This window comes from Heteronotia binoei, chromosome 2 (genome assembly GCF_032191835.1).
Source record: "Heteronotia binoei isolate CCM8104 ecotype False Entrance Well chromosome 2, APGP_CSIRO_Hbin_v1, whole genome shotgun sequence".
Lineage (NCBI taxonomy): Eukaryota > Metazoa > Chordata > Lepidosauria > Squamata > Gekkonidae > Heteronotia > Heteronotia binoei.
In genome coordinates this window covers 136,873,751-136,892,458 of record NC_083224.1, presented here as the reverse complement: position 1 = coordinate 136,892,458, position 18,708 = coordinate 136,873,751, and positions in this window count along the sequence as shown.

Sequence of the window (18,708 nt, the reverse complement as noted above, 5' to 3'; positions counted from 1 at the left end):
GAAGGATTGGCCTGTTCTGGGGTGTTTTTGCCTACCCTGTACTGCTGATGTTTGGTGCTGGCAATTGGAATGGTGGTGCCGTTATATAGGTTGGTCACTGGCAGTTTGTGCTTGGGATTGTGTTTTGGGGATCGGTGAGCTCCCGTAGCATCGCGCCATTTTGGCGCATGACTTCCCTGGGGGACCGTAAGCTGTACGGCCCAAGGTTGGCTCCAGGAAGTCTGTGGATCCCGGCACGTGGTGAGTGTCCGCATCCCAGGCTGCACGTCTGTGGGGATGGCGGAGCTCATGTGAGCGGTGATCTGATGCCAGGCCGGCCGGGTCTGAGCCATTGGATTGGCTCATACCCGGGTCTTTGGGGGCTCGCCCAGTTTCAGGTCAAGGAGGTGGTCGGGTTGACCCCTGGCTTGACCTGTCCCCATGTTTTGCCCTTGCCGTTAAGTTTAATAAAGTGGCCCTTTAATCCAATCCGGTGTGTGTCTCGTTATTCTGCCTGGGGGGGCAATGGGGTATTTTGCCGCAGAAAGCATAAAGATCTAAGGAAGCTGGGGAGCAAATATAAGGGTCTGTTGGCCGTAGTTTCGTTTCCTCCAACTCCCACAGTCTCAATTTAATACATCTGAAGATATATGACTCATCATCCAGGATCTGTCTTTTGCAATGCAGACTGTGAAGGACCAGGCTAGCAAGCCTTCTCCTCTCAATTCCTTTGGATAAGTCTCCAAGAGACTGGAAAATCCCACAGCCATCCCAAGTGTCCATTCAACCCACCTCCCCTTCTCCTCACTCCCAAGCATACCAAAATCACATTGGGTATCAACTGCTGCCATTAGCAACTCTGGGAGTATCTTCTGCTAGATGCACTTGCACATCTAGAACTCCACACCTGCATTGCTGTTTAGAGGCTTCATATATTTGCTACATCTCCTGCTTCACTCATACAAGATAGCTCAGGGACTATTTACTGCACCCTCATACTCCAGAGATTAAATGCATACCCTCTGCCACCCCTGTTAGCAAAATTCTGATAATAAGGCATGTTTCCAGAGATTAGGCTCCAAACATCTAAGAAAGTTTAATAAAGGAATCAAAACAATACCTGTGGTCTGTTCAAACATTCAGGATGAACAAGAGTACAAAGAAAAGGTGAAAACATGTAGTCTCTTCTCCCTGTACTCTTCAGTACTTATCCTAAATTATGTTTTATTAGGACAGACTAGTATTGGAGTTCAGCATTATCATGATTGGGACTTCCCCTATTGTCCTTTGCCTCATGACAAGTTGAAGTTCCTAGATTAGAAATTTTACTTAGGGTTTTTTTTTGGAATTCAGGCTTTTAATGTTTGGATTCCTCTTTATTTGGATAAAGTTTCTTGTTCACTTCAAAAGCCTCACTGGTTGTGTTTATGATTGGGACATATATACCAGACAGTGGTCCATTTGGCAAACATAGGTTAAAGTCCTAGTTCTGCGTAGCTTGTGCCCATCCAAAGAGAAGAGCAAGATGCAAGACAGAAAATTTATACTCTCACCTTAATAGAGTCCACACCCCTAAAGGGATCATTCAGATTTTGCTGCTGCATGAGGAAGATTACATTCTAGCCATTGGCTGACTCCTTTTTTGAACTGTTAGGTGCAACATTCTATCAAGGTATGATGGTAAACTATTGTTCTGTATCATCCAGAGCCATTGGTCATTAATGTAAGCATTAAATTTCTCTGTACTTGGGTTTGATGACTCAGCTTCCTGACTGTCAATGTGCAACCTGAACTGCAACCTGTACTCCAACTTGAACTTTAGTTAGAACAGAGCAATGACTGGATTGAACTCTATGTAGAACAGAGCTGCAGGCTGGCCAGAGATCATTGCTGACAGTGACTCACCAGCACACTCCAGCCTTGACTAGACGGATGAAGGCCAGATGGTTAGTATCAGTCCTCTCAGGTTGACCATACCTGCGAACATAAGAGGTGAAAGCTTGGAGCATAGTTTCAGGGAAGGAGGAGGAGATTGGATTTATACCCCATCCTTCACATGGAGTCTCAGAGTGGTTTACAATCTCCTTCCCTTCCTCTCTCAGAACAGATCCAATGAGGTAGGTGGGGCTGAGAGAGCTCTGAGAGAACTGTGACTGACCCAAGGTCCAGCAGCTGCATGTAGAGGAGTGGGGAATCAAACCTGGTTCTCCCAGTTTAGAGTCTGCACATTTAACCACTACACCAAACTGGCACTTGTCAGTTGCTTGAGGATGATAAGTGATTGCAGGACTGCTTTCAAGCAGCTGGTTTGGAGGTCAATAAGTGAATGTTCTAAGCAGCTGACAGGAGATAGGGCCTCCTGGCTGAAACCCATGAAAGTGGGCGAGATGACTGCTTGGTGTTGAAACAACATGCCATTATCCTTAACCAGGGACCACAACTCTTGGCTTTGCTCTATACCTGTGACCTTCAAACTGAACCTTGGACACTCCCTGTTTGCTTTGTGTTTTGTCTTTGGACTGCTGGACTGTGATTCTGGCTATGACTCCTGGAAATTGTACCTTGCTCTGTGAGGAGACCAACTTCTGGACTGCTCTCTGACCACATCCCTGGCAACTGGTTTCTGACACTCTGCCTTGTGAGTTTGCAGTAGGATTATAACTCAGAAACAGTGCATTCAAAATGGCTGTAATATTTGGGTGAGCACTAGGGAGGAGGGCATTTCTCCACACAGTTATTAAAAGCGTTACTTTTGGCCCTGCCCTCCTTGGATGGGAGGGAAGAAAGATGAGCTCTTTTCCCTGCCTTTTGCAATGCAGTGATCAAAATTATTGCTTTTGTCCCCACACAACTTTAAACCAAGGGATGACAAATGAGTTTTTTCTCTCCCTTTTGAACCTTCACTGTGTAGCTATTTTGCATAGAAAAGGCTTGATCAGAACCAAGTTTCCAAATGATCCTCCAGTAGTTATGAGTCTGCTTATGACCAGCAGACAGCTAGGAATTTGTTTAACAGCTGTTTGAGTTGCTCAGTGCAATCCAAATATATCTCTGATTGGATCACATTCTGATTATCTTGAACAAGGTCAGTTCAACTGCTGAACATCTGTAGTATCCTTAATTACAGCTGTGTGGTATTTAACAAGCTTTGGATCCTAATTCAGACACTCAACATAAGTTTTTCCTTGTTGACCTTTTGGGAAGCTTGGCAGTTTATTTATTTATTTAAAAATTCATTATCTGCTTCTTAATAGAACTCAAGGCAGCTTCCAACATAGATAAATCATACAAAATGTGTTTCATAACACATAAAATGTGTTTCATTATTTTACAATGACAGCCAGTCTTCTGCTCAGATTGCAGGTCTATGCAATAGAGTATATGAGTAATTTCTGCAGGCTCCCTATAAAATATACTAAAATAGTAAATATACTGAAAGTGCATCCAAATTCTAGCTCTAAATATATACCGTTTTCGCACACAGCTTACCTCGCAGTTACAATCCTGTTTCCTCTGCAGCGTCCGGTCGGATTTCCCACCATCTGCGCCGGAATTACAGGAAGTGCCGCAGCTTCTGTGTAGCAGACGTAAACTGGGTTTTAGCGGTTTATGTTTCCTACGCAAAAGCCGCAGCACTTCCTGTAACTCTGGCGCAGATGGTGGAAAATCTGACCAGACGCTGCGGAGGGAACAGGATTGTGACTGCAAGGTAAACTGTGTGCGAAAACGGTCTTAGTTTACCTTTATTAACACATAGTATTTAGAAATATTTCAGAAATTAAATTGCAAAAAAGTCCTGATTTTTTGTAATTCCACATTTACTAGTTCCAGATATTCAAGGCTTAAAGACAGTGGGTTGTAATAATGACAATTGTTAGAAAATGCCAAGACCTATTTACATCAGAGCCTGTTAGCATGCCAATCACACAGTGTTCCAAACAATTTGAAATGCAGATCAGAAGCTGTTCCATGACTTTGATCAAATATTAAGAAGTGTTTTGTCCAAAGATATCTACATGTGTTCATGAAGGCAAATAAATTTTGAAAGTAGGTATAATCTAAATTTGATCACATGAGGAGTGTTACTTCAGTGGCATAGATTATCATAACAATCAGTGGTATGGTAGCCCCTGATCTCATTTATTTGTAACCACTAGTACTGTGCACAGAGGTTATAGTTCACAGGCTGATAAAACACAGAGTTCTTGATTCATTCTTCTGAGAATGAAGAGCAAGCACTTGAAGTGGTGGACAAAAGGTCAATTCATTCAAAGTTCGTAGTATGCAAACTGCTTGTATGTGACTATTCCTATGCTCAGCAACTGAATCTGGTCTCAGTTTAGGCAACAATTGCCATGCTAAGTCATCCATAAGGTGGATCTTCATGTGTACTTGTACATGGATAAAATTTGTATACATCAGCCCAAAGAGTAGCAGTCTTATGGTATGGAGATGTACCTGGAAGTTTCCTTGCTCGTTGACTGAAACCCCATCACATTCAACATCTGAATAAAGCAAAAGAAGTGGCAAAAAGAAACATTCCATAATATAAACTCTGATTTAGGAATAATAGCATGTGGCCACTGTAATTCACAAAGAAATTAATAAGGACAAGTGACAAAAATCAATTCTGGAGATACTTATAAGCCTTTTTGCAAAGTTGTGAAAATCTTCTAAAGGAGTTGGAGGGGCATTATTTTTAAATATAAAAAAATGCATTCCTAGTTGAAACTTATGAAACGTTGATTTTTTTTTTCAAAGGTAAGTATCATATATGTAGTGTAATAGAGGAAGGCTTTCTGAAACTGTATTTTTTAACTTCTTGAGGTAGGTGTATGCCAGGGGTGTCAAACTCATTTGTTATGAGGGCCAGATTTGACATAAATGACACCTTGTTGGGTCAGGCCATGTGTGTACCTATTTAAGATTAGGTAGCAGAGATATAAACTTTATAAAGAACAAACACAATTAAAGATTTTTTTTAAAAAAAACCCCTTATAACATGCTTAAAACATTAGCACTTGTTGGTTTTAAAGGTGTTTAATCTGTATTTCTCTCAAGGGATCTAGGGAACTGGGCAAAGGAAGCTCTGGCTCTTTCCTTCTTCCCCAGGGATCCAGGAAAGGAGAAGCCTCAGCCAATAGAAAGAAGAGACTGATCAAACCCACCAAGTCATAAACCATCTTTCAGTTTGCAAAAATATATTACAAGAATTGTGTACAACACAAAACAAATGATACAATACTGATAAAGGTCGGAGGTGCTAGGACCTTATAAAGTAACAGAAACCCCAAAGGGGCCAAAATCCCCCATCCCAAAATGAATAGATATAAGTCCAAACTTGGAAATAGTCCAAATGAGATTCACAAGGTAGGTGCTCCTGAGGAATGTAGTTTCAATGTAGCTGCTTTCTTAAAAAAGTGCTCTGGATTTTGATGATATTTCAATTCTTTCTTCAGTCTGACATCTTTTTAAGAAAGCGGCTATATTAAAATGATGTTTTCTAGGAGCGCCCACCTTGTGAATCTCATTTGGACTATTTCCAAGTTTGGACTTATATCTATTCATTTTGGGACAGGGGATTTTGGCCCCTTTGGGTTTTCTGTTACTTTGTGTTTAAACAAATTTATTGTAATATATTGTAATAACATATCTTCATTTGTCATTAAATGTTAGTGCACATATATAACATTTTCTCCACCCCACCCCCCCTTTTGTGACCCCCAGCAGTGCATGCCCCCTTAACAAACATCTCCATATTATTATTTAATCTAATTTGTTATAAGGTAATACTTTGTCTATTAGAAAATCTTTCTCTGAACAACTCAAAAGTTATAATCCATCTTCATGATATTTCTTCTTAATCATTAGGAATAAGAAAAAAAAGGTTATAATCCAATAATCATGTCTTTTAAACTGCAATCCATACATCGTTTCTTTTTCAATACAATTTTGTTAATTACTTTATTTTCCCTTCTTTTTTCATTTGCCATGGAAGATATTTTCCGGGTTTATTTGCACCATCAAAAGATTTCTGCTGTAGTCTTTTTAATTCCATTCCAATTCTTTATTCAGCAAATGGCTCAGTTGGCTTTGTAGTATTGTAATTTCTTTTATAATCTTCTTTTTCCCAGGTCGTTTTTTAAGCTCTTTCTCTTTTTTGCCAATTTCTTTCTGAATGTCCATCATTTGTTTATTTTTTGCTCTTTTATCCTTGTTCAATGTAATCAAAATGCCCCTCATTACTGCTTTATATGCATCCCACATAATTTGAAATTGGGTATCTTCTTTTTCATTTATTTGGAAAAAGCATTTAGTTTCCTTTTCCAGAGAAACCACTGTTTTCTGTTTCTGTAGCAAATCCTCATTTATCTGCCATCTTGAAGTCTTTTTTCCTGATTTTGCAGACCACAATATTGGATTATGGTCTGCTCTTATTTTAGGAAGTATCTCTATGTTCTTCATTAAAAGTCCAAGATCTTTTGTGGTCCAGATCATGTCAATTCTTGAAAAAGTTGTGCCTTGCCAAGAAGTAAGTATAATCATGTTCTTTGGGGTTTAATTCCCTCCATATATCCTCTAAACTCTCTTGTTTTACCAGTTCAAAGAATGATTTTAGTAGTTTCCCTTCGTTATTTTTTTTCCAGTTCTGTCCAGAGTATTTTTCACTGTTCCATTAAAGTCTCCCATTATCATAATTTGATCATGCACAACTTGATCTAATTGTTGCATTATATCTTTTTAAAAAGAGTCTTTTGCTCCATTTGGAGCATATACTCCCAGCAACAAAGTTCTTTTATAATTCAGTGTCACTTCTACTGCAATATATCTGCCATCATCATCTTTAAAAATTAATTTCGGGTCAAGTTCTTGTTTGATATAAAATACTACACCTCTTTTTTTTCTCCTTAGCCAATGAAAAAAAATTCCACACCAAGTTGTTTATTCCAAGTTGTTGATTTTAGTAGTTTCCCTTCGTTATTTTTTTTCCAGTTCTGTCCAGAGTATTTTTCACTGTTCCATTAAAGTCTCCCATTATCATAATTTGATCATGCACAACTTGATCTAATTGTTGCATTATATCTTTTAAAAAAGAGTCTTTTGCTCCATTTGGAGCATATACTCCCAGCAACAAAGTTCTTTTATAATTCAGTGTCACTTCTACTGCAATATATCTGCCATCATCATCTTTAAAAATTAATTTCGGGTCAAGTTTTTGTTTGATATAAAATACTACACCTCTTTTTTTCTCCTTAGCCAATGAAAAAAATTCCACACCAAGTTGTTTATTCCATAAAAATTTGTAATCCGTTTGTTTGATGTGTACTTCTTGTAAACAAATTATGTTACATTTTTATTTCCCAATCCAGTGAAAAGTTGCCCTTCTTTTTTGTGGTGAGTTAAGTCCATTTATATTCCAAGATATTAATTTGTAATCCATAATGGTTTTTATTCTTGATGTGATTCCCCAAAGTCTTTATGCTCACTCAGAAAGTTTGCCATTTGCTGAATGGTTGTGATGGTAAATCTCCATTCTTTGAATTCAAAACTCAAACCCTCTGGAAGTTCCCATCTGTATTTTATTTCTTTTTCTTTCAGCTTTTCTGTTAGCCTTTTGTAGTGTCTCCTGTCACTGATGACTTTCCTTGGCAGTTCTTTCATGATTCTTACTTTACTGCCATCCACCTCCAGTGGGATCTTAAATTGTTTACTAAGAATTCTTCCCACCATGTCTCTTGTCACAAATCTTACCACCACATCTCTTGGTAGTTTTTTTTTTTTTTTGGCATATTCCGAATTTACTAAGTAAATATAATCATAGTAATGATCAGTTTCTTCTCAGTCCTCTCCTAAAAATTCATCAATTATTTCAATTATATATGTCCTTAGATCAGTAGTAGTAGACTCAAGCACACCTCTTAGCTGTAGTTGGTTCTCCATAAATTTACAGTCAACTAGTAATGCTTTCTCCTGCAATTTTTGCATAGTGGAATCTGCATGGTCCATTCTCATATCTAGGTCTTTCACCTTTTCTTCTACTTTTTGCAAAGCTGCTTATGAATCTTTTCTAAGATCTTCAATATTCTTTTTCAAATCTTTTTTCACATCTTCTGCACTTATCTCAATGTCTCTTTTTAGCTCTGTTTTTATTTCTCTAATTATATTTGCCAATCTGGCTTCCATAGCATCCATTGCTACTTGCCATGCTGCTTTATCTATCTGGTTTAGATTTAGCCATTCCCTCTCCTTCAAGTGATCCAGCCCTCATACGTTGCTGCTTTTTTGCTGATCTCAGCTCTGTCATAGCTGCTTGGCTGTTGCTTTAAATAGGTTCAAAAGTTGACCTCTCCAATTCAGATTTTGAGCACACAGTCTTATAGATTAGATCATGCCCTGTTAAATAAGCCCAAAACTGCCATTCTCCAATGCTCCTAAGTCAAGATATTAATTTTTTTAAAACAAAAATTGGACAAAATGGCAGCCACAGTTTTTCTATCAGTTTAAAAACTTTTTTTCCTTTTTACTCCAAAACAGCACCAAAATTAGTTTTAAATATATAGTCCAATAGTTTTTACCTTTTAATGATGATATCTGCCGGCTCTGCTATTTTTCAATGTCCAAATTTCTTTTTATTAACTGTTAAAATGTTGACCTTCTTTTAATGGCGTCTCATACTTCTCTATGGTTTTGGGTCCTAGAGAGGGCTGGAGGACTTGTTATTTTTCCCTTCTCTTAATGGTGCCTTCCTTTACCTTCCTTCCTTTCTTGACACGAAGTCTTGTTTTCTATGGTTATGAAGTCTCACGTAGTTTCAATGACAAAACTTCCTGTACTGTAGTCACCAGCTTAGCCAATGTTCTGGGAGGAGCTTTCTGTTCAAACTGCAGGTATGCCAAACGATGTCTATTTTTCCTCTTTTAAGCTTGTTTCGCACAATTTTAAAGTCCCAATTTCAGCCCCTCCTTTACACTCCTAGATATATTATTACTTTTCGGGCTCCAAACCTTTGCTTTTAGTTTTATTTAGTCTTTTATTCACCCTGGAGTGATAGATATTAATCTATTACCTTCAGTTCTTTTATCCTTCTTTGCACTGCTCCATAAGTTCTCAAATGTTAATCAATCTCTTAGAAGCTTTGTATCTTGGTGGATTTAAGCCAATTAATGGCCTTAGAGATCCTCTGTAGACAATGGAATGCAGTCCTTCTCGGGGGACTCTTCAAAGCCAAAAAGAAACCCCACTGGAGTTCCTCGTCAGCCAAGGTAAATCCCCTCAGAACTTTACATGCATTTCTTGGCCCCCTCCCTACCTGGAAGGGGTAGGCAGCAGGTGTTGAAGTCACCTTCTCTGCCCAGAACAGAGGTTCTGATTTGCCCGTCTGCTGAAGAGCAGCTCAGTCCTCCATGACCAAAACCAGAAGCCTGGTTTCTTCATTTTTCATTTCATTTTATTTGATTTATATCCCGCCCTCCCCACCGAGGCAGCTCAGGGCGGCTGTTACTTTAAAAGGTCCTAGCACTGCCAACCTTTATCAGTATTGTATCACTTATTTTGTGTTGTACACAATCCTTGCAATATATTTTTGCAAACTGAAAGACGTTGTATGACTTCATTGCTTTGATCAGTCTACTAATTACACCAAGTGCCTTTCAAGCAATAGAAAGAAGAGAGACTTGGCTCAGTAGCTCTGCTGTGCAGTTGAGAGAACCTGGCAAAGCAAGCTTCCCTCCACCTTTCCTCCCCAAGGGAAAAGAAAATGGAGGTTTTGCTCTGTAGCTCCTGTGCGATAGAGCAAGCCTTGCAAAGCAAGATTTGATACAGAAGGAAGCAAGAGAGAGGGAGAAGGAAGCAGATGACAGCCAGTTGCTTGGGGGCCTGATAGGAGCCCTCTGGGGGCCTGATTTGGCTCAAAGACTGCATGTTTGAGACTCCTGGTTTATACATTTTAACTTCATTTGCACTTAAAACCTAGTTTAGTTACCTGTTCAGTTCCTTTAACTTTTGTCCAGTGTTCTGGAAAAGTTATTTTAGGAGTGAGGGTATCATAATAAAACTAATATCCTATATAAATGTAGTTTTATGAGTTACTGGGGGGCAATATAAAGGCAACAAGTGGGATCCACAAGAAACTTGCAGGAGCAGCTATCCTGTTTCCCCCACCTTTGCTTCCCCCCCCCCTCTCCCTATTTCTCTTAGACTCTTTCTCCCTATTACTACTTTTTTTTAACTTTTTCTCTTCTCCATGACTATCACAATTCTGCTCTAGACCTTTAATCCTGGTCCAGCCCTGTCCCTAAACTGATTTTCTGCACTAGAATCATAAGCTCATAAAGATGGTTTCTATGATTCCATGATTCAAGTGTAGAATGCCAGTTTGGGGACAGGGCTGAACCAGGATTAAAGGTCTAGTGCAGAATTGCCCTTTCTGGTCTCCCCACATTACTCTGTCTTTCTAGCCCCATCACTCTCCCTGATGCATTCCTACTTCCTTCCCCCATGCACAATAGCATAGTGGTGGCAGTCACAGTCGCTGCCTGCTTCCCAGCCCCCCCCCCCCCCCACACACACACATACACAGCACCAAGGGCAAAAGTGGCTCTCACTATGAATCTTCCAGCTACTAAGATCTGTTCCCCTTAGGGCGCCAGCTCCAGATTGGGAAATTTCTGGACATTTGTGGGTGGAGCCTTCGGATGGTGAGGTTTGGGGAGGGAAGCAACCTCAGCAACACATAATGCCATAGACCCTCCAAAGCAGCCATTTTCTCCAGGAGAACTGATCTCTGTCATCTAGCAAACAGTTGTAATTTCAAAAGAATTCCAGCTCACACTTTGAAGTTGGCAGTGATAGTTCCCCTGGAGAAAATGGCTGCTTTGGGGTAGAGTTTATGACATTATAGACTTCTGAGGTCCCTCCCCTCTTCAAACCCCACCCTGCTTCCTCACTCTATCAATCAAATTTTGAGAAATTTCCCAACTTGAAGTTGGCAACCCTATCTGCTTCCCAACCAACAGTCAACATATCTTTATCTGTCCCTCAGTCTTCAGCTTTCCACCTCTTCTGCTCCTGCAGCTTCAACCTTGGAAAACTACAATCTTTCTTCACAGTGGGAACCAAAACAGTCTACATGATACTCTCCTTTTTATCTACACAACTGAAATTAAGAAAGGCTCCCGACCCAGATGCCATTTCCTCTGAAATCTTAAAATTAGACCCAGACTGGTGGACTTCTCCCCTTGCATCTTTGTTTATAATCGTAGATTAAACCAGCATAATTCCCTTGGCATGATTGAATGCAATAGTTGTCCCGCTATACAAAAAAGGTGATCACACTAACTGCCAATTACAAGCAGATTAGCCTACTCTCCATCATTGGCAAGCTTTACACTAAACATCTATTAGTCAAGCTCAATCGCTCGATGTTATAGGAAAAATTCTAGGCCCTGAACAGCTGGGCTTCTGCAAAGGGAAAACCACTTTAGACCACTGCATTATCCTATCCCATCTAGTTGACAAGTACACTGCGCAAAATAACCAGAAATTATTTGTTGCTTTTTTTAGATTTAAAAGGTGCATTCGATTTAGTTGACAGGGACCTCCTCTGGATTAAGCTAGATAAGCTAAACATGGGCAAAAGACTTCTTTTGCTTATTAAGAGATTACACACTTCTACCTCCTGCCAGATCAAATGCTCATTAGTAGGCAATCTAACATCGAAGATTTCTGTCAACAAGGGTGTCAAAGAGTGTTGCATTTTAGCTCCCTTTTTATTCAATCTCTTCCTCAAAACCTGGCTATTCAGCTGTGTGGTGCCAACTGCCATAGTCCAAAACTTGGTGCATTACATGTACCTTTATTACTTTATGGCAGTGGTCTCCAACCTTTTTGGCCCCAGAGACCGGCCCTAGGGCCGGTCTGTCGACCGCAGCTCTATGTCCAGCAGGGTAGGGGCACCCAATTCAGCCGCCCCCTGCCTCCCCACGGTGTCTTCCTCCTCCCTCCACCCCCTCATGCAGCCTCTTAAAGTAAAACTTGACTCCTACTTTGTTCTACTACTTCAAACCAACACGGCTGTCCACTTGAATCTATCCTCTCCCCCATTTTCCTCCCCCCCCCCATTTCCTCCTCCCTCCACCCCCACCGTGCAGCCTTGCAGTCTCCTCCTTCCCTCGTCTTCAGCATTTTAAGGCTGGGGAAGGGACAGTGAAGTGCCTCCCAGGCTGACCCCCCCCCCATGCTGATCAGCTGATCGACCGGAAAAACCACTACAGCAGTGGCCAGAGACACTGCCTTTGCCGCCGAAGGTGAAAATGGGGGGAGGAAGAGGCTATGCAGAGCAGAGTGGTGAGGTTGCGGGGCCTGTTTCAAAGAGCCACGGCCCGGTACCAGTCCCCAACCTGGGGGTTGGGGACCCCTGCTTTACACTGATGATATGGTGCTGTTGTCCTGTTCTAGAGTGGGCTTAAGACATCTGTTGACCCATTGTGTTCTGTATTTTACCAGTAATAAGCTCCAGCTGAATTATGAGAAGTCCAAAATTTTAGTTTTCTAAGAAAAGTGGAGACTTTACAAATGAGTTACTGATGTCAAAGAGATAGAGCAAGTCAAGTATTTAAAATACTTAGGTGTTTATTTTCAATATAATGCAACTTGGTCTACCCATCGCAAGTATGCAATAAAGACAGCTAACATCAGCCATAGCATACTTTCTTTTATGGCAGAGGTAACCAATTTGTTCTAGATGCCAAAAAAAAATTAAAGGCCAAAGTGATTTCACAACTTCTGAATGGCATCCCAATCTGGATTGGATCTTTTGAATGTTCTATTGAACATGCCTGATCCAAATTCTTGCATAAAATTCTGGGCATGCCAAAATGTGTCCCATATGCAGTTATCTGCGTCGAAACTGGCATGTCCTTAATGGTTACTAGTGCATTACTCATGACCTTCAAATTCTGGCTATGCTTGCAGTATAACTCTGAACAGAGAAGCTATATCTATCAAATGCTATCTGAGCTTAACTTGTCAAATTGGTTAGCACATATTGAGAAAAAAAATCAAAGCAATGGGTTTATCTCTGGAACTACTGTCCACGCTGTCCTTCGCCACAGTCCAACAAATTAAGAACAGGTTGCTAGATATTGAGTGCCAAGAACTATACAGTCTGGCTAAGAACATTTGTTCCCCACTGAGCTTTGAGATCCTTCTCAGCAATGGGAAAATGGCCTCACATCTATCCATCTTGCAGGTGCCACAGCAGCATAGAGCTTTCTCTCTAGCCAGATGTAATGCCATGCCCTCTGTCATTCTTTATGGCAGATTCAACAAGACAGCCTACTCAGTCAGATACTGCCTCTGCAAACAAAAATGTGTTGGGTCAATTACTCATATTCTTCTTTATTGTTGTTTGTATACAGAGCTTCATCACAAGTATTTACATCCTTTTAGTTAGCATGGTTGATTGTTCTGATGCACTTAAGGTCTATAGACTTTTGAATGATTCTTCATCTAGTGTCACTGAGAAGGTTGCTAAAGTTTCTTTATTCTGTTTTAAAGGCACGCCAAGGGATCGCATAGGAACTATTTATGTTTATGCTTTGATGTAAAATCGTTCCATTTTACCTTTTTAAACTAATTTGTTCTGATATATATATTTATATATATTATCCCAATAAAGGCTAATTTGGCTTGATTTGGCTATCTACACAACCACCCTGTTAGGTAGGCTATGCTGAAAATATATGAGAGGTACAAAACCTTCCTATGAAATTCCACAGCAAGATGGGGATTTGAACCAGGGTCTCCCAGACCTACTCTGAAACTCTAACTGCTGCACCACTGGCTTTTATAGGGTGGCTGCTGTCGAACAGTTAAGCTAGATGTGGTATCGCTGTATACAAACATACCTCATGAGGAGGGTAGATTATGCCTTCAGGATGCATTGGAAAAGAGAACTGATAAAAACCCGCCCTCTTTCTTTTTGATGGAACTTATAGATCTTGTTTTTGAAAAAAGTTACTTTAGATTCAAGGAAGATTTTTATCTCCAGATAAAAGGAATTTCCGTGGGCAGTGCGATAGCACCTAGCTTGGCCAATATTTTTATGGCTAGAATGGAAGAACTATATATTTGTAATTCAGGCACAAACCTCTTCCATGCTAATATATTTTTGTATTTTCAGTTCAAAGATGATATTTTCCTTGTTTATAGCAATCCAGTGGATGTTCAAGAATTTTTTGACTGGTTAAACACCATTCATGTATCAATCAAGTTCATGGGAGTGGCCAGGAAGGATGGTTTGAATTATCTTGACACTTTTGTTTTTCGCACTAGAGAGAGCAGGCTGGCAGTGAGACCATATACTAAGACAACAGATAGGAATTCATACTTGAGGTTTGATTTCCATCATCTGTATCACCTTCGCAATAATTTGCCGTATGGGCAATTTTTGCATATCCGCAGGAATTCTACCTTCCCACAACATAATGAAGCACAAGCTAGGATCATGGCAGGACAATTCCAACAGAGGGGGCACCCCGGGCATATTATTCAGAAGGTACTAGATAGGGCAAACCATACTACTAGGACAGATTTATTAATTGAGAGAAAGAAGAAGAAAAATAGGATGGGACTATCTTGTGCCTTTGATTTTAATAGCAGGACTAACGCCATAAAATTGTGATACTGAGGAACTGGCAATTAGTGCAGGATATACCTGGTTGTAATCAACCACCATTTATTGGTCTTTGTAGAACTAAAAATACTCGAAACATGCTTGTTAGGGCAGATGCTGGTAAAAAGTAAATAAATAATAATAATGACCCTGGACTCATAGGGCACTTCCCTTTGGGCACTGCTCAGCGTGAGATTTAGTTTGTTACTGAATGAGATTGTTCTCCCTCATTTCTGGAAAAAATTAACAAATTGGACATCATGTGGTAGCAAAAGAATAATATATTTATTAAAATGTGCTTGCTCCAAGCTATATGTGGGGTCTTTGATAAAAACAGTGAGGGCCAGGATTTGTGAATATAAGTCACGCTTAAAGACGCACAAAATTGATTCTCCTCTCTGTCAACACATCCAGGATGCAGGTCACTCCCCCACAGATTTTTCTTTTGTTGTACTTGAAAAATTCGATCCTCACCCCTATGGAAGAATGGATATATAAAAACACTTTTTAAAACATGAATGTTACTGGATTCACACGTTAAAAACAATGGTGCCAATAGGACGTAATCAGAGTCTAGACTGGTCGGTATTCTTGTAAATTTAATATGGAGAAATTACTTTTTATGTAAACTGCTAAACCAATTAATTGTAAGAATTTTTGTATGATTTAGTATGTTTTAAGCCCTTTTGTACCTTTAAGTGAATCTGGACAGCTGTAATTAATTAACTGTAAAGCAGGTCTTTTTGGTATTTTTAGGAGGGCAGCTTCTAGTAACAGGGAGGGACGTTACCAGTAATGTGAATGATAGAAGGCGTCGCCTGAATTAAGATTAGTATTGGTGTCTGCATTTATAAATTTTTGATGATATTGGTGAGTATGTTTGTTAAGTTGTTTTGTCTGTGTTGTTCTTAATAGTGGTGTAAGTTTTATTATTATTTAGTCCATGTATTATGATAGGGAAGCTGTGACTCATTGATTGGTGCAAAAGTCTACAATAGAGAAAGACATGTCCAAAACTGGTATTGTGGACTACAGTCGTGCTGTACTGCTACGGTGATGGCTACTTTCCCTGGATTCACGTCAAGGAACAACAGATATTGAGGACTTTATTTGTGATATTTCTACACAGGACTTTTCCATGAGATTGATTTCCAGTGAACTTGATTTGTGATTGATACTGTGTCTATAAGAATATATGTGTTTTGTGCTACTCAGTTTGTTTTGCTTTTTCCAGTTGAACAGTAGCGAGCAGACTGGCCTAGTTGAATCAACAAATTAAACATCTAAATATTGTTGTTGTTGTTATATCAGTTTAATGTGGGTATTGAAGCACAGATGAATTTATCTAGACCACAATCACAGACAAGGTATGTTATTCAGTTGAAAATGTCAAATTTCCCTTAATCTTTGCAATACAATTCTGTGCAGTCATTCTAGTTAAAGTCTGATGAGTCTGGAGTAATTCTCTAGGATCGTAATACTAGCTGCCTTGATTGAATAAACAGCAGTGTGTTTCAAATGTCATGCGATCAAGTGAAAGGTCCATCATAAATGCTGTATCCTAGAGCTGAAGCTTAAGACATCCCTTCTCCCAACGTAGCTTCTCATGTTGAATTTATAAATAATAATAATAATATTTTTTTATTTCTATCCCGCCCTCCCCGCCGAAGCAGGCTCAGGGCGGCTCACAACATAAAAAGTTATGGGAGTAACTCTGAAATGTTCCATGGGCAGTGCACTGAGGAGGTTGCAAAGTGGTTGCTTTTAAATGCCCCAGACAAATGCTGAACAATATTTGAATCTCTCTTGTTTTGAATGTAAGTGACAGCTCCACAGGAGTACCTTTTAAGGATGAAAATCACACTACAGCACAGTAGCTCCACAGTATGGTTTCTGGGAGTTTACAGTTGCATTATTACATTTGCAAAGGGAATGGATGAAACAAAAGAGTACTCTTTTTCCTGCTCAAAATCCACACATGGTCTTCTATTTTGCTAGTAAAACAGACAGTTGTGAAAAACTTCTAGATCTCATCTTCACTATTTTGCTTGCATCATCATGTAGGAACTAACTAAATTATGACTCTACCATGATTATGATATTGTATAAACAGGACTGTCAACAATTAGATCATTTCAAGCATTTTTCAAAACTGAGTTTCACTCATCAGTAAGACAGCTCAAGAACCCACACAGTATAAGTGTAGAAGATCAACATGCCAAACTTATTGTGACAGGATCAAGAATAACATTGTTCCGCAGTTGTTTCCAACATCATTTCCCCAACTCCAAAACTCACTCCTTTCAAGTTTGTTTATTTATCTGTAATGTCCTCTCCTTTAAGACTCATCTGGCTCCTAATGTACTGTCTTTTAAGCACTAGGTTGTATCAACATTTTTCTTTACCGAGGCTTTTATTACAAAGGTTACTACCTTACCCTTTCTGGGTGGTATTTCAGTGGCCAGTTTCTAGGATGGCTGTTTTATGAATGCTATTTTGAATATTATTTTGTGTTCCTCACTAAAATTGTATTTTTGTGCTTTTGAATTTTGTTTTTAGGTTGTTTTTATCTCCCTTGTGAATTCTTCAGTTGTTTCATTGCTGGTTTAAATAATGATAATTGTTGTGCTTTGTTGATTTTTTTGTAGGTTTTTTATCTTGAGATTCATCAGTAGATGGTCTTTGGAAGGGTAGCATTTAAATGGTCTAAATAAATAAAACTAAATACAATTGATGTAAATGTTTCCCACATCCTTAGTGAAGGGAGAGCCTGAGGGGCTTCTGTCACAAAGGTCATCCAGCCCAGGTTGTGTGGCCTTTGTGTTCAAGGAGCAAGTTTAACAAATTGCAAACAGCTAGGGTACACCTGTGTGCACCTCAGATTTGGTAGCTGCTACCAGTTCCCTGTTCTTCATCACTCCAGTCAGGACCTAAAGGTCTCACTCCTGACCTTCCCAGGAATTCCTAAGAGTTAAGTTTTATTAGGTGGTTTCAGAGCTGGTGTCAGGCTTGCTGGCACCTTAGGCTGGGGGCCACCCCCTCCCTCCCAGGTGATTCAAATCACATGGGAGGGCACCCAAGAGCAGTTGCTGCCCTTCCTGCATCCAGGAAAAGTCCCACTGATCAGCTTATTGGTGAGGCCTTTAAATCACCCGGAGGCCAGCACCTGCTCCTGGGAGCACTCCCAATCATGCGTAGCACTGACAGAAGCAGCCAGGCAGGCCTCCACCTCCATTAAAAGAGGCAGCTGGTTGGCAGGGTCTTTAAATCACACAGGAAGAACAGTAGCTGCTCCTGCCATTCTTCCTATGCAATTTGAATCGCTAGCAGGGGCAGGGGCAGCCTTCAAGCTGCAGTGGAGGTGCTTAAAAGCTGTCCCCATCGGTGATTCAAATTGCATGGGAAGAGTGGCAAGAGCAGCTGCTTCCCTTTCCTGCATGATTTAGAGCTGGTCGGCAGGCTCTTTAAATGGAGGGGGATGCTGACTTAGCTGCTTCTGCCGGCACTACCCATGATTGGGAGAGCACCCAGGAGTAGGTGCTGGCCTCCTGGGAGATTTAAAGGTCCCACTGATCTGGGCACGAGAAGGGCAGTGTAGCTCCTAGGTGCCCTCCCATATGATTTGAATTGCCTGGGATGGAGGGTCAGCCCCCACACTCCCAGGGTCACCCAAACCAGTGCCCCAGGTCATGCTTTAGGCAACCACCTAAGGTTACCTAGTGGGCATGCCAGCCCCGGGTGGTCTGCCAGTCTGAAGCACTAGATTCTATTGACAGCTGTGGAAACAACCACAATTATGAATTTTAAAATATATTTTATTAAGGTGAAAAGCATACTTTAACATGTAAGAACAGTCAGTGAGGGGAAAAAAAGAAATATAATTATTTAGTTGTTAGCTAAAATGCTTTAAAGACAAAGGTTCACAAGCTCAAGATGTTACCCATCCAGTTGTGAATTTCAAGACAACTCTTTTCCAGAGTTCAGCAAGCCACTGCAGGTTGGGCTTCAGCAAGCCAAGATGGCTGAAATGAGCCAGGACATGACAACAAGCCATG